We start from the raw sequence: 15,238 nt of genomic DNA on the forward strand, positions 1-15,238 counted from the left end.
ACATCACCCACACCACCCCATGGCACGCCAAAGACACCACTGCTACACCGAGGAGGAGCTCTGGGTCATGGTGGTGGAAATCGTCCGGGTAGAGCCACAGCTATTTGGCTCACAGGTACAGCACACATCAATAGCCAGGAAGATGGAGTTATGGCGCAGAATAGTGGACAGGGTGAACGCCATGGGACAGCACCCAAGAAATAGGGAGGACATCAGGAAGAGGTGGAACGACCTACGGGGGAAGGTGCGTTCAACGGTCTTCAGGCACAACATCGCGGTACAGCGGACTGGCGGCGGACCCCCACCTCCTCCCCCACAAATAACAACAAGGGAGGAGCAAGTCTTGACCATCTTGCATCCTGAGGGCCTCGCAGGAGTCGGTGGAGGATGGGACACTGGTAAGTCAAATCTTAACTATCATATCCCCCACCCTACCTGCATGCTATCACACACCCCCTCCCTCAACCCCTCCCCTATCACTACAACTCCTCACTAATCTACCCATGACACAAACCACCCATCCCAACTCCAAGCCCTGCATGACACAACTAAGCATGGACACCCCTCACTAAAGCATGCCCACTGCACATACCCAGAACACCCCCCCAACCATCACCACACAAACTCACACACAGGAATGCATGCACTGGGGTACACAAACACCCACCCATTGCACACCATTACACACACACACATGCAATAATCATGCTTTTATGCCCCTGCAGGAAGCCGAAGGACCATCACCACACCAGAGGGTCCAGACAACACCACTCCACCCCCAGAAGAGGCCCACAGTGACAAGAGCAGCTCTGCCCTACTGGACCATCGTGGGCCTCGGGACAGTCGGTTCCCCTTGCACAGGCACAGCCCAACACCGACCTTCCACCCTCTGGTAACACCAGCACAGCACCCACCCAGCGGGCCCAAACCTCCCTACCCAGGACAGGTCAATCAGCGGTGTGTCCACCACTACAGGGCACCCAGGCTAACCCACCACCCCAACAACAACAGGGACCTGGGGGCAGTGGTAGTGGGCACACGGTCCAGGGGACGGAGGCACAGGAACACAGGGGAACTGTGAGGGCTGCTGTGCGACAGGGGGCGGACAGGCCAAGGGAACCCACTCTCCACGAGGCCCTCTCCTCCATCATGGGAGCATACCACCACTCCCAGGAGACGATGGCGACGGTTCTGGACAAGTTGCAGGAGACCCTGCGCCTGCAGGACAAACAGTATTTGGGGTTCAGGGAGGAGCTCAGGACCATCAGCTCTGCCCTGGGCACCATCGTAGGGGTGCTGAAGGACTTACAGCAGACCTTGAGGGACACCGTGGCACTCCAAGGGGCCCCTGACACTAGCCAGGACGATGAAATGCCCACCACCTCCGCCAGCGCTAGTGGACAGGACGCCCCGCACAGGACCAACACACCAGCACCCCACCCCCTGCAGACAGACAACCACCACGCAAGCTGTCCCGAGATCCAGGAACAGGACAGAGCAAGATGGCAAGACCCCCGCCAGGAAATGACACCACCCTGATTGTCCTCCCACTGTCCCACTTTGTTATCCTGTCCATACTTTAACTGCCCCAGCTCCTCTTCCTCTGCCCAGATGGGCAGTGCACCTGTGAGACTAATAGACTGGACTCTGCCATGGACACTCCTCCACCATCACCCATCCTCATTTTACAACCCCCTCCCATTTCTGAGCACTTCAATAAACACCCTTGAAACACAAAACAATCTGGAGTCAGTCTGTGATTTAGTAAAAATGTATTATCAATGACAGTGTCATAATGGGTGTACCATTCTAAAGCTAACATACCTATGTCACACATCACAAGCCCTTGAAGGATGCAAGCAGTTGACACGTAGGTAACCACACCTGTGAAACCGTAATGGAAGGATACAACTCAGTTACCAAATGTTGACTTAAATCGAAAAACAGGATAGAGGTAGACGTGTGAAAGCTAATGTAATGCTAAAAATGAAAATGTTCTCACCTGTGTGTCACTGGAAATATTACTGTATGACTGACTCTCTGTTGTCGTTGTCTTCTTCATCAGCTTCATCCTCATCACTGTCCACAGGCTCCACAGCTGCTACAACACCGTCATCTGGATCATCCTCCTGCAGAAAAGGCACCTGGCGTCACAATGCCAAATTATGGAGCATGGAGCAGGTGATGATGATGTCGCACACCTTCTTCGGTGAGTAGAATAGGGATCCACCTGTCATATGGAGGCACCTGAACCTGGCCTTCAGGAGGCCGAAGGTGCGTTCGATCACCCTCCTAGTCCGCCCATGGGCCTCATTGTAGCGTTCCTCTGCCCTGGTCCTGGGATTCCTCACTGGGGTCAATAGCCACGAAAGGTTGGGGTAACCAGAGTCCCCCAAAAGCCATACACGGTGCCTCTGGAGTTGACCCATTATATCAGGGATGCTGCTATTTCACAGGATGTAGGCGTCATGCACTGAGCCAGGGAACTTGGCATTCACATGGGAGATGTACTGGTCTGCCAAACATACTATCTGTACATTCATGGAATGATAACTCTTCCTGTTCCTGTACACCTGTTCACTCCTGTGGGGGGGGACCAGAGCTACATGGGTCCCATCAATAGCACCTATGACGTTGGGGATATGTCCAAGGGCATAGAAGTCACCTTTCACTGTAGGCAAATCCACCACCTCAGGGAAAATGATGTATCTCCTTGCGTGTTTCAGCAGGGCAGACAACACTCTGGACAACACGTTGGAAAACATAGGCTGGGAAATCCCTGATGCCATGGCCACTGTTGTCTGAAAAGACCCACTTGCAAGGAAATGGAGCACTGACAGCACCTGCACGTCAGAGGGGATTCCAGTCGGATGGCGGATTGGTGACATCAGGTCTGGCTCCAACTGGGTACATAGTTCCTGGATTGTGGCACGGTCAAACAGGTAGGTTACAATGACATGTCGCTCTTCCATTGTCAACAGGTCCACCAGCGGTCGGTACACCGGAGGATTCAGCCATTTTCTCATATGTCCCAGCAGACGGTGGCTACGAAGGACAACAGCGAAGAACCAGTCATTAGTCCTCCAGGTATGTACCCACAGTCACACACAAGACTACACCACTCACATAACCCTTCCTGTATGTGTGTTGAGTGTAGGCCTAGCTATGTGTGACGCAGTATGAAATGAAGCCATGTGGGCTCCTGAAATGGCGGCTGCCTGACCTCTAAACTGGGACAATGGGATTGTGGGGTAACTGCGCTGGCGTTACACACCGTCGCGGTAGGCGGTCGTAGACCGCGGCGCAATGCTGCATTGGTTAACATTGGACCCTATGTGTCCCAGGAGCCAATGAACAGGTGCGCCAGCGGTGATGATGCGCACCGCCGCGGACGTCACCGCCGCAGACGTCACCGCCATTTTCTATCTGTTAAATCACTACATACCTGACCTTCGACAGGAGAGGACCTACACTGCAAGTGCTGCTGTGACCTCGGTCTGGAAGCGATGATGGCTGCTGCGTCTGGGGAAAGGGCCCCTGCCTTCACTGCACAGGAGTTGGAGAAACTGGTAGACGGGGTCCTCCCCCAGTACACGCTACTCTACGGTCCTCCAGACCAACAGGTTAGTACACAGGGAGCACGTTGTATGGGCTAGGCCTGGGTGGAGAGGGCTGGTTGGAAGAGGGAAGGGGGCAGAATCCATAGAACATTAATGCATGGGAATGAATGGGCCACATGGCCAGAGTAAGGAGGGGGCCACTCACAACGACGGTGCAGTTGGTAATGACTGTTCCTCTTTCCTTGTGCATGTCATGTAGGTCAGCGCCCACCAGAAGAGGGACATTTGGCGTGCCATCGCAAAGGAGGTCCGGACCCTGGGGGCCCACCAGAGACGGGCACCCACTGCCGTAAGAAATGGGAGGACATTCGCCGCTGCAGCAAGAAGACGGCGGAGGCTCAGCTGGGGATGGTCTCCCAACGTGGGAGGGGTGCCCGTCGCACCATGACCCCCCTGATGTTCCGGATCCTGGCAGTGGCCTACCCGGAGTTGGATGGGCGCTTGAGGGCATCACAGCAGACACAAGGGGGTGAGTACAACCTCATTCTGTGGACTTTGCGTGCAGTGGAGGTGTCTGGGTGGGGGAGGTGGGCTGTGGGTGTCCCTAGGCCAGGGCGAGTTAGGTAGGCAAGGCCCCTCCGTAATGTAGCCCATGTGGCACTCTACCCCACCTCAGCAGAGTGCCAAGTCGAGGTATAGTTGCCCCTGTGGCATCCATGTGCACCGATGTCCACCATTGCCATATACTCTATATCCCAGAAATTGCATGGCAGAGGGCAGGAGCACGGCGTAATGCAGGGGGCATCTGCGTTTGTCTTGTCCGCCAACGGTAGCGGTTTGCCATGCACTAAAACCCTCTTTCTCCTGTCTGTCCCCCTTTGTCTGCTCTCCCTGTCCTTTTGTACATCAGCATCAACAGGCGGAGGTACAGTGGCACCGGAGCACGAGGGAGCTGCATCCCACATGGCCATGGAGGGTCACAACACAGACTCTGAATGCACCAGTGGGACGGAGGGCGAGGGGAGCTTCACGTCGCCACCGGATCACCAAGCAGTGACACAGACTCGTTCGATGATGGGAGCTCCCTTGTGGTGGCGGCACCATCTGTGCCCCCCACCTCTACAGGTACAGCCCCCACCTCCCCTACCAGCACCGCCCTCCCAGCAGCCCCTCAGCGTTCGCCCCGTGCCCGCTCACCCAGGAGGGTGGGCATCACCTTCGCCCCAGGCACCTCAGGCCCTGCCCCAGTCACCCCTGCGGCCCTCAGTGAGGAGGCCATTGACCTCCTCAGGTCACTCACTGTTGGGCAGTCTACCATTGTGAATGCCATCCAGGGTGTAGAACGAGAGTTGCAACACGGTAATGCATTCCTGGAGGGCATTCATTCTGGTCAGGCTGTCCTTCAGCGAACCCTGCAATCTTTGGCCTCAGCACTGATGGCAGCAATTGTCCCTGTGTCTAGCCTCCCCCCTCCAACTTCCTCCACCCAGACCCAATCTCCTGTACCCCAGCCCATCCCAAGCACACCTACAGACCAGAATGCACACAAGTCAACACACCCAAGTAGCTCAAGCAAACATAGGCACCACACACACCACAAGCACTCACGCAAGCCTTACCCACATACAGATACAACAACATCCACTGCCTCCACTGTGTCCCCCTCCTCCTCCTCTCCCTTCTCCCTCCCAGTGTCGTCTACACTCTCACCTGCATGCACTACATCTACAGCCACTAGGACTCGCACCAGTACACCCAGCACCACACCCCGCTCACCTGCACTCACCACCTCCACTGCCATTTACACGTCCCCTGTGTCCTCTCCCAGTGTGTCTGTGACGCCCCCTCCCAAAGTACACAAACGCCGGCAATCACTCACCCAACATCCATCCACCTCACAACAGCCTCCAGTACCTGCACCTGCACCTGCACCCAAAACACCTAAAGTGACACCTCCGACAACCACCTCCTCTTCCTCCACTCCCAGACCCCCTCCAGCTACCCATCCCAGTGTTCGTCAGAAACTGTCCCTCTGTAAAGTTGACCTTTTTGCCCCCACCCCACCCCCTCCAATTCATTAGTCCCGTCGTAGCACCTCAGCCAAAAAGCCTCCAATACCAGTGGTGCCTGTTCAAGGTTTTTGGAGTGCACCGGCCACCAGGGCAGGCAGTAGGACCCGGAGCGAAGGCACTGGCAGCCCACCCCCTGTAAAGGCAATAAAATTGGAGAGTGGACGACGGGACCGTGTTAAGACTCCAGGTGGGAAAACAACTGACATGGGTTCCAAGGGGATTGGAGAGTTAGCTGTGACTCCACCAAAGGTGGGGAAGGGCCAGAGGAAGTCTGCCCAGCCTGTTGTGAGTGTCACGGCGGAGAAGTGCACCATCATTTCCGGCGGTCGAGACACAACCGCCAGCACCGTTGTTACTGGTCCAGAGACCACCGCCATAGTCACAGCCCAGGAGGGCCCCACTATCGTCACTGGTCAGGAGACCACCGCCAGAGTCACAGCCCAGGAGGGCTCAAGTATCGTCACTGGTCAGGAGACCACAGCCACCGCCGGAGTCAGTGCCCAGGAGGGCCTCACTATCGTCACTGGTCCAGAGACCACCGCCAGAGTCACAGCCCAGGAGGGCCCGACTATCGTCACTGGTCAGGAGACCACCGCCAGAGTCACAGCCCAGGAGGGCCCAAGTATTGTCACTGGTCAGGAGACCACCGCCGGAGTCAGTGCCCAGGAAGGCCCCACTATCGTCACTGGTCAGGAGACCACCGCCAGAGTCACAGCCCAGGAGGGTCCCACTATCGTCACTGGTCAGGAGACCATCGCCACCGCCGGAGTCAGTGCCCAGGAGGGCCCCACTATCATCACTGGTCCAGAGACCACCGCCAGAGTCACAGCCCAGGAGGGCCCAAGTATCGTCACTGGTCAGGAGACCACCGTCGGAGTCAGTGCCCAGGAGGGCACCACTATCGTCACTGGTCAGGAGACCACCACCAGAGTCACAACCCAGGAGGGCCCCACTATCGTCACTGGTCAGGAGACCACCGCCAGAGTCACAGCCCAGGAGGGCCCAAGTATCGTCACTGTTCAGGAGACCACCGCCAGAGTCACAGCCCAGGAGGGCCCAAGTATCGTCACTGGTCAGGAGACCACCGCCACCACCGGAGTCAGTGCCCTGGAGGGCTCCGGCTGCCACAGCCCCGCTGGGCAATGATGAAACATCATGCCACACACCAATGTCCTTATCAGAACCGCCTTGGCAAAGCACCGCTGAACTGTCCTGAACCGCCATGGCAAAGCACCGCTGAACTGTCCTGAACCGCCATGGCAAAGCACCGCTGAACAGGGCAAAGACCGCCATGTCAATGCACCGCTGAACAGGGCACAGACCGCCATGGCAAAGCACCGCTGAACTGTCCTGAACCGTCATGGCAAAGCACAGCTGAACTGTCCTGAACCGCCATGGCAAAGCACCGCTGAACAGGGCAAAGACCGCCATGTCAAAGCACCGCTGAACTGTCCTGAACCGCCATGTCAAAGCACCGCTGAACAGGGCAAAGACCGCCATGTCAATGCACCACTGAACAGGGCAAAGACCGCCATGGCAAAGCCCTGCTGAACAGGGCAATGCACTGGGTAGGAATGAATGGCCCGCCACATCAGGCATCCTTATCCCATGTGCAGCTGGGACAATGACAGGACACGACCTTTCACAGGGAGACTCATCCAGTCTGGGCACCAGTCCCCCCCAGTACCAGTAGAGACCTGCATCAACTTGAGAGACTGTGGCTTTGCACTCCCCAGGATGGCATAGTGGGCAAACCACCCACTGTATAGACTTGAGAGACTGTGGCTTTGCACTCCCGAGGATGGCACAGTGGGCAAACCACCCACTGTATAGACTTGAGAGACTGTGGCTTTGCACTCCCCAGGATGGCACAGTGGGCAAACCACCCACTGTAGAGACTTGAGAGACTGTGGCTTTGCACTCCCCAGGAGGGCATGAATGGGCATGGAGCCCCGTCGTGGATCTGGCTTTGCAGTCATCCGGCTGAGGCGCCTCCCCTTCCCTTCCCCCTGAGGTGCCTGTAGAATTTCTATCTGATGCCCCAGCAGTGTTCTCTCCGATTGAGGTCAGGTATCGTTTGTGGGCCTCCCCCATGTATTTTTTGACTGATGGTGCACGGACATTGTTATGTATATATCTGCACTACTTCTCGTCTTGTATATAATTATGACTGATTTTCAAATATATATCTGTATATTTTTGTATGACATGTATATTGGCACATTACATTGTTTGACCGATTTTCACTTTGTGTATTCATTCTTCCGGGGGGATTGTGGGTTGTTACTGTGATTTTTGTGAATGCATTGGTGTGTATGTTGTAATATGCGAGGGTGGGGGTGTTTGGTGTGTGTCCTCCTAACTTTTGCCTCCCCCATGTTGTAGGTGCAGTACTCACCGTTGTCTGCGGCGCCTGCGTAGCTGTTGGTCGTAGAAGAGCAGAAACACAAGGGCAGGGAGTATTTGGAGTTCCGGCTCCATGGATTCCTCGTTCCTCGTGGGATATGTTAAGTGAGCGTTTTCCCATAGCAAAAGCTGTTTCCGCCGTGTTTTTATCCACAAGGAATCCGCCCCAGAAAAAGGTGGCGGATTGGCGGGTTGTAATAGTGTGGGTGGTACATTGTCTTCCGCCTGTCTGTTGGCGGTGACGGCCGCGCTGCTTGTCTGTACCGCCGTGGCGGGCAAAGTGTTAAAGTGGCTGTCTTTGTTGGCGGTTTCCGCCAGGGTCATTATTCCCTTTTTTTGTCCTCCGGACTGTTTGCGGTATTTCCGCTGCTTTAACACCGTCCGTCAGGGTTGTAATGACCATCCTAATGCTTATTACCATCTTCCTAGAGGATGGTATGGGACAAGTTATTTGGGGATAGTTTTCCTTTAAATATACCAGATAGATGACTTAAAGAAGTTTCCGAAATTGACTGAATTACATCATAAGCGACAGGGGAGGGAAACCTCTTCTGCAATTGTGGGAGACATCTTTGGTGCAGCGATTCCTTCAGTGAGAGTCATTTTAAATTCGATCAAGATACGGAAGTTGTCTACTATTGTGGATAACATGCTGACAAATTTGACAGGGGCAGTACTCCTGTTAGATGCTGAATTAGCCGCGGATAGAGCTCTGATGCTTCAAAATAGGCTTGCTTTAGACATTCTTTTAGTGAAATACGGCAGAGTCTGTAGGGTGATTAATGCTAGGCATTGTTGCTCATTCATACCAAATAATGACTAACTCAAGTAAGGATTTGAAGGAAGTGAAGGAACCAGGTGTTTGGGAAAAGGTTGGAAAAGGATTTGCTTCAGTGGGTAATTGGCTTAGTCAAATTTGAAATGGGGTATTATTAAAAATCATACAGGAAATATTAATTGTGATTACTTGCATATTAGGATGATGGGGTTCATGGAAATTATGTCAAAAGATAAAATTGAAAAGATCTAGAAATATTCAGAGGAGGGAAGAACGGTACAAGGAAAAAATGTATAGGGAAGATTTGAGAAAGAGGCAAAATACAGACGAAACAGAACTGTAAAAGGATGGGGAAAGAAAGGTGTGATGACATATTTAGTCATCGGAGGAGGGACTGTTGACGCAGATTTGCTAATTAGAAATTATTTTTGAATGTTTATGTGTTCTGATTAATGAAAAAAATTTGTAGAGAAATTAATCGTAGAAAAAATATTGTACACGTTTGGAAAATGTGCCCACGGAGAATGGCAGCCACTTATAAAAAAGGTATATGAAAAAAAGACTAATATGTGTGAAATAATGATAATGTGTAATAACAATGTAGTACTATATCGTATTGAAATGTATAACCTATGTTTTGCATTAATTTGTAGAAGTAACTTAGCTGAATCTGTGGCCTAGTCTTCCAGGTCTCATTCCGAAGCAGAATTAATAACCGAACACTGTAGAGGTTGCTGATGCCTACAATCCGACCTTGAGCTGTTTGCTTAGCTAGAATTTTCTGCAATGTACAGACGGACAGGAGATGATGAAGTTAATTTGGTGCAATTATGTGTAGAGTAGGCTAAATGTACTTTTCCAGGACTCGAACAATGAGAGCACTGGCTGAAGAAGAACATGCAACATTTTCGATACCTGAAGAGCCGATGATGAAGACATCGTACAGTGGAACAATCCGTGAACTGAGAAAGTAGAAATATTAGAACTCATAGAGTTGTAAAATTAATATTATAAATTAGAGTCATATCTGCCTATTGACTGACCAATTAGGAATTAGGGGGGAGAACTGAAAAACTCTGATAAAGGTCATGACAAGGGGCTAAAACCTCAGATCAGATGAGATGCAAGAGACGAAAGGGGAAAATTGATGACGTCAGGTGATGCGGTTCAAGACTCTGTCATTTGGCTCATCCTCTTGAGAGCCTGGTGCGTTGCTGATCTATTGATGACCTGAAGACGAAGACTGACTTTGTTGCTGATCCATTCCGTGGATAGGTATCTATGACAATGTGACTGATTAACTTTGTGCCTTTTCTTCTAGGTACCAACTGCGCTGTTTTATAGTTTTCCTTCTAGCTAGATGTTTTCCAAATTCATATTTTTCTAAATAGTTTTTGCATGAAGTCCCACTTGCTGATGCTAATCTGGATTAGGAAAGTTTTTTTTGGGTGACATTAACAGCGACACGATTGATGGACAGATTGCTGAACTCTGCTATCCATTTTTGACTCATACTGATGCTTTTTGAACGTATGCTTCCTAAAGTTTGATCAGATTATGTTATTGGAGGTTGCTAATAAACTAATTCTGAGCTGATTAAATAAAGTTTGAGTTAACCAGAAGCATTAGATTTGCTATCAATAGGGAAATAAAAATTGTTAAACGCTTTATTGAGTTGTGGTTATTCATGAATTGATGAAATTATCGGTTGACAAATGTTTTCTATTAGCGGTTATTGATTGTATTATCGATCTATTGATTAGACTGGTCACTACATGGCTAGGATACTCCATGTGATCCAAAAGATTTATCGGCCTATACGTGTCCCCTTGTAAGTTTACTTACTAAGGACCAGGCGCGCTAGCACCTCCAATGAAAATAAGACTGAAAAGTTTAAAAATACATTTCAATAAGTGTGACGTTTTGAAGCATATTTCTGTCATTATATTGCAATGTTTCTACTAACTCATCATGAGATATATTACCACATCCCCTAATTACAAATACAATATATTACTCTCTTAATTCACTAAGGCTAGAAGAACTCAAGAATATATGCTCAAAGCTTTTTTTTCATTCACATAGAGTCTCCAAACTTATTCCTCTATTGAACTATCCATTCAGGATCCTATGATGTCTATAAGTAACAACAGATTAAAATAAAATTGCACTGAAAATGTTTTCAATTCTGGATAGAAAGCAAAAGCATAACAATGAGACAGCTTGTATTTTACCAGAAAGTTAAACATCTTGCATGGGATTTTTGTTGATCCAATCTAAGTCATCCTAAATGGACAAGCAGTAACATAATTAGGGTGACTTCAAGAAATGCAGACCAATACTAATGGCTGTAAGTAATACTCACCCAGCTGTTGATTAGGTTTCTACAGACCTTCCACAAGAGACTTGGCCACAGGGCTTCTGGATTGTTGGACAGTTCTCAAATTCAGACTATTACTAAATATCAATTTTAAATAATATATTTCTGCACCACCTTAGGCATTTCTCCATTATAGTTCTAGCGGATTTTCCTATTACAGTGATCAAAATGTATGACTTCACTTTTAGAATGAGTGACAGTTAAACCATTACGTTTACAGTATTAATGTAGTTTCTTTACCATGCGTTGCAGTCTAATAAGGGTGAAACTACTGCAAATCCTTGATGTAACAAAGTTGGTACAATGAAAATGTGCCATCATTTGTCTTTGAAAGATAAGGGATGATTATAATAAACCACCTTGTGCACCCATATTAGTACTCAGATATTCTCATGTAGAAGTGCAATGCAACTTAGGAACTCCTCAGATAGTGTAGGATTACACATTTTAATGAACAGTCTGATTCTGCCAGTTGCATAAAGGAGCATTTTAAATAAAAAAAAGTTCAATATAATGGAGAGTCGGTTCCCATCTGAATTAAGGAAATTAATAAAATGTATAAGTAGAAATGCATTAGCTACCAAGTACTGATGTGTGTCAAAACCTTTTAGAACATACTGAATATTCTTTAACCTATTACTGTAAGGCATTTTGGAAGGTTGTTGAAAATATTTTGCTTGGTGGGTATATCATCGCCAAAAGCAATACTTTAGAGTTGTGGTCCTATCCTCCCTTTTAAAAGTAAACACAACCACCAGCCATCCCCCGTTTTCTTGTGTGGAATGAGTATGCTGGACAGCCCACTACAATTTAGAAGGAACTGCAATGAAACCTTTGTACTACTATTGACGTTCTATACCTGCCCAGCCATCTAGGCCTACAGCTTTTGGAGGGTTTATAATTCCTTTAGTTTGAATACCAGAAATTGCCATAAATCCAGATTTATGTTAGTATTGCTGCAAATGGGATAACATTTTATTTATATGCCAACTTCTTTCTCCTGGACAATCAGTGGTTAGCACTGAATGAGTTTTTTAGGCAGAATGTATGAAAATTGTGGACCTGATTCACAAATGTAACTTACAGTTTTGAGTATCTTTACACTTTTGAGAAAGTATACTACTACACACACCACACTTTGTGGTATCTTACACTTTTGTAGTAACTTACACTTTTGTAGTCAATCCCACACTACATTTGCCCAGCCACTGGTACTGCAACACCCTCCCATAGAAAATAATACAAGTAGGGCCTTAAAACAAAACCACTTAGGAGAGAAAGTTAAATTTAATTAACTTATTAAATAAATATCAATTAATGTTAAAAGTAGTACACAATATTTGTACATCCTAAACTAGTATACAACCACAGACAGCGCCAGTCATTGTTATGGATTTATGAACTCGCAGTCCCTGCTACTACAGATACCCCACAAAGAAGACCCAGGCAAAAAGTAGGTGGCTAATGCTCTTAGGGTTCGCATATCCGATTTATAGCATGTATACTGTATAGTATTGGGCAGACGAGTGCCAAGGGTGCCAACCTGGTATTCCACACAACCACCACAGGTGTATAAAAAACGGCTGATTGAAAGAGCAATCAGACCTGAACAAAGTCAATGTAAAACCAGGGCACACCGAAGTAGTCCAAACAGTCACTCCAAATGTAGAAATAAGTGTAAGATCCAAGAGACACTGTGTGATAGTTGACTGAGGTTTTATTTCTTGCTGAAACAGCAATACATCCGAGAACAGCCGACACATGTTTCATCACAAGGACTTTCTGAAGGCCTTAAAAGGTAGTGTTATAACTTGTAAGATTGCCTAAAGGTTTCCAAAAGGTTATAAAGTCGGGTGACTCCGTCATGAGGTAGAACAATGCTGTATTAAGGGTTGGTAGCATGAAAGTGTCAATTTTATAAAGGAGAAGTAGTTCCAGTTGTCCTTCATACGGTGACGTGGGAGAGAAAGGCCATGATAAGCCTGATCCTTAATGGGTGGTAGGATTCCAGGTCGCGTAACTGACGAATCTTGCAGCACTACTTCTCCTTTATAAAATTGGCTACCAACCCTTAACACTGCATTGCTCTACCTCACGACTACTTCGGTGTGCCCTGATTTTACATTGACCACAAAGAAGACCTGACTGAGTTTACAGTGGGATGATGCTGAGGTCAATTGATCAAGAGATCATCATGATATTCCAGAAGAAAATGGTTATGATAAGGTATCCTGCCATAGGCAGATACTGTTTCAATTCTCACCTAACCTTGCTAACCTAGGGATATTGCCCAGCAGATGAAGAACAGCATGTTGGTTGATAACAGTAAAGCAGATATTTAATTCTATGCCTGAAACCGATCCAGGACCAAGCAAATCCTGGAGTGACCCCTGACCTGCCCTAAGGCCAGGCACGACTCTTCATGACTAGCAGATCCCCCATACTGCCCTCGTGTCCCTAACCCCGCCTTTGCTGCCCTTGCCACCTCATCCCCGGTGCCAGTGGCAGGAGTATCTGGCGTTTTCTACAATTGTATTTTATTTTGTGCTGCATCCCCTGTGGCCCCTCCCCCCTCACATTCCCCTTGGCCACCACCTTCCGCCTCCCAGCTGCTCCTCCCTCCCACCTCCCCTTCTTAATGGCGGCGCTGCGCGGCTCGAAGAGTGACCCCTGACCTACCCTAAGGCCAGGCACGACTCTTCACGATGAGCAGATCCCCCATTCTGCCCTCGTGTCCCTGACCCCGCCTTTGCTGCCCTTGGCGCCTAATCCCCGGTTCCAGTGGTAGGAGTATCTAGCGTGTTCTACAACTGTATTATATTTCATTTTTTTCATATCGAATTTCGTTCTCTGCTGTGTTTTTAACTGTATCTGTGCCCATTTTCTGCCCCACTTCATTTTTGCCGATGGGTTTGCTGTCCAGTTCTCTTTCTGGCTCTTGCCGGTTTTCCACATCCCTGCCTCTGCGTCCCCGGTGCCCCCCCACACCCATATTGACCACCACCACCCGCCTCCCAGCTGCTCCTCCCTCCCACCTCCCCTCCTTAATGGTGGCCGATGCGCGGCCGCACCTTTGGCGTGCCAGAGGCGCACCAGGGGCAAGCCTGTCAGTACCCGTTCGTGCCTGGACTGCGCACAGCGCCCGTCCCCCTGGTCAACGCCTCTCCGACCCCCCAAAGCAGCACTGCTCCTCCACAGAACTCCATGCCCTCAACCCAGACCAGCACCCCGCCTGCACACAGGCCAACCCCAAGCACACACACGGACCTTTCACGTGCCACTCATGCTGTTTTTCCTGCACTCACACAAACACCAATAGCACCTACAAGCACCACAACAACACTAACACGCACAACAACACTAACACGCACCACAACAACATTAACACGCACCACAACAACACCAACACACACCACAACTACAATAGCCCGCAACCACCTTAACTGCATACACCTAAACACCCGCTCCATCCACAAACACGCCATTGAGCTCTGGGACTTGATCACTACACACTCCCCTGACATCCCCTTCCTCACGGAAACTTCGATGAACCCCTCATCAGAACCCGACATAGCCATAGCCATCCCAGAAGGCTACAAAATTTCTTGCAGAGACGCATAAACAAACTAGGAGGAGGCATCGCCATCATACACAAAAGCACCATGAAGATCACCACCAACACCCTCGACACCCTAGACAACGCAGAACACCTACACTTCCTAATTCACATAAACGCCAACACCACCCTCAGAGGAACCCTCATTTACAGCCCACCAGGCCCCCGCCCTCCTTTATGTGACGCCATCGCTGATACCATCATCTCTCACGCCCTCACCTCCGCAGACTATATTCTCCTTGGGGACCTCAACTTTCACCTGGAAAACACCCACGACCACAACTCCACAACCCTGCTAGACAACATCACAAACCTAGGACTCAAACAACTGGTCACCGCACCCACTCACTCAGCAGAACACACGCTGGACGCAATCTTCACCTCCAGCAACCACAGCACCTTCACACACACACCACAAACTCCACT

Source organism: Pleurodeles waltl, chromosome 5, assembly GCF_031143425.1.
Source record: "Pleurodeles waltl isolate 20211129_DDA chromosome 5, aPleWal1.hap1.20221129, whole genome shotgun sequence".
Lineage (NCBI taxonomy): Eukaryota > Metazoa > Chordata > Amphibia > Caudata > Salamandridae > Pleurodeles > Pleurodeles waltl.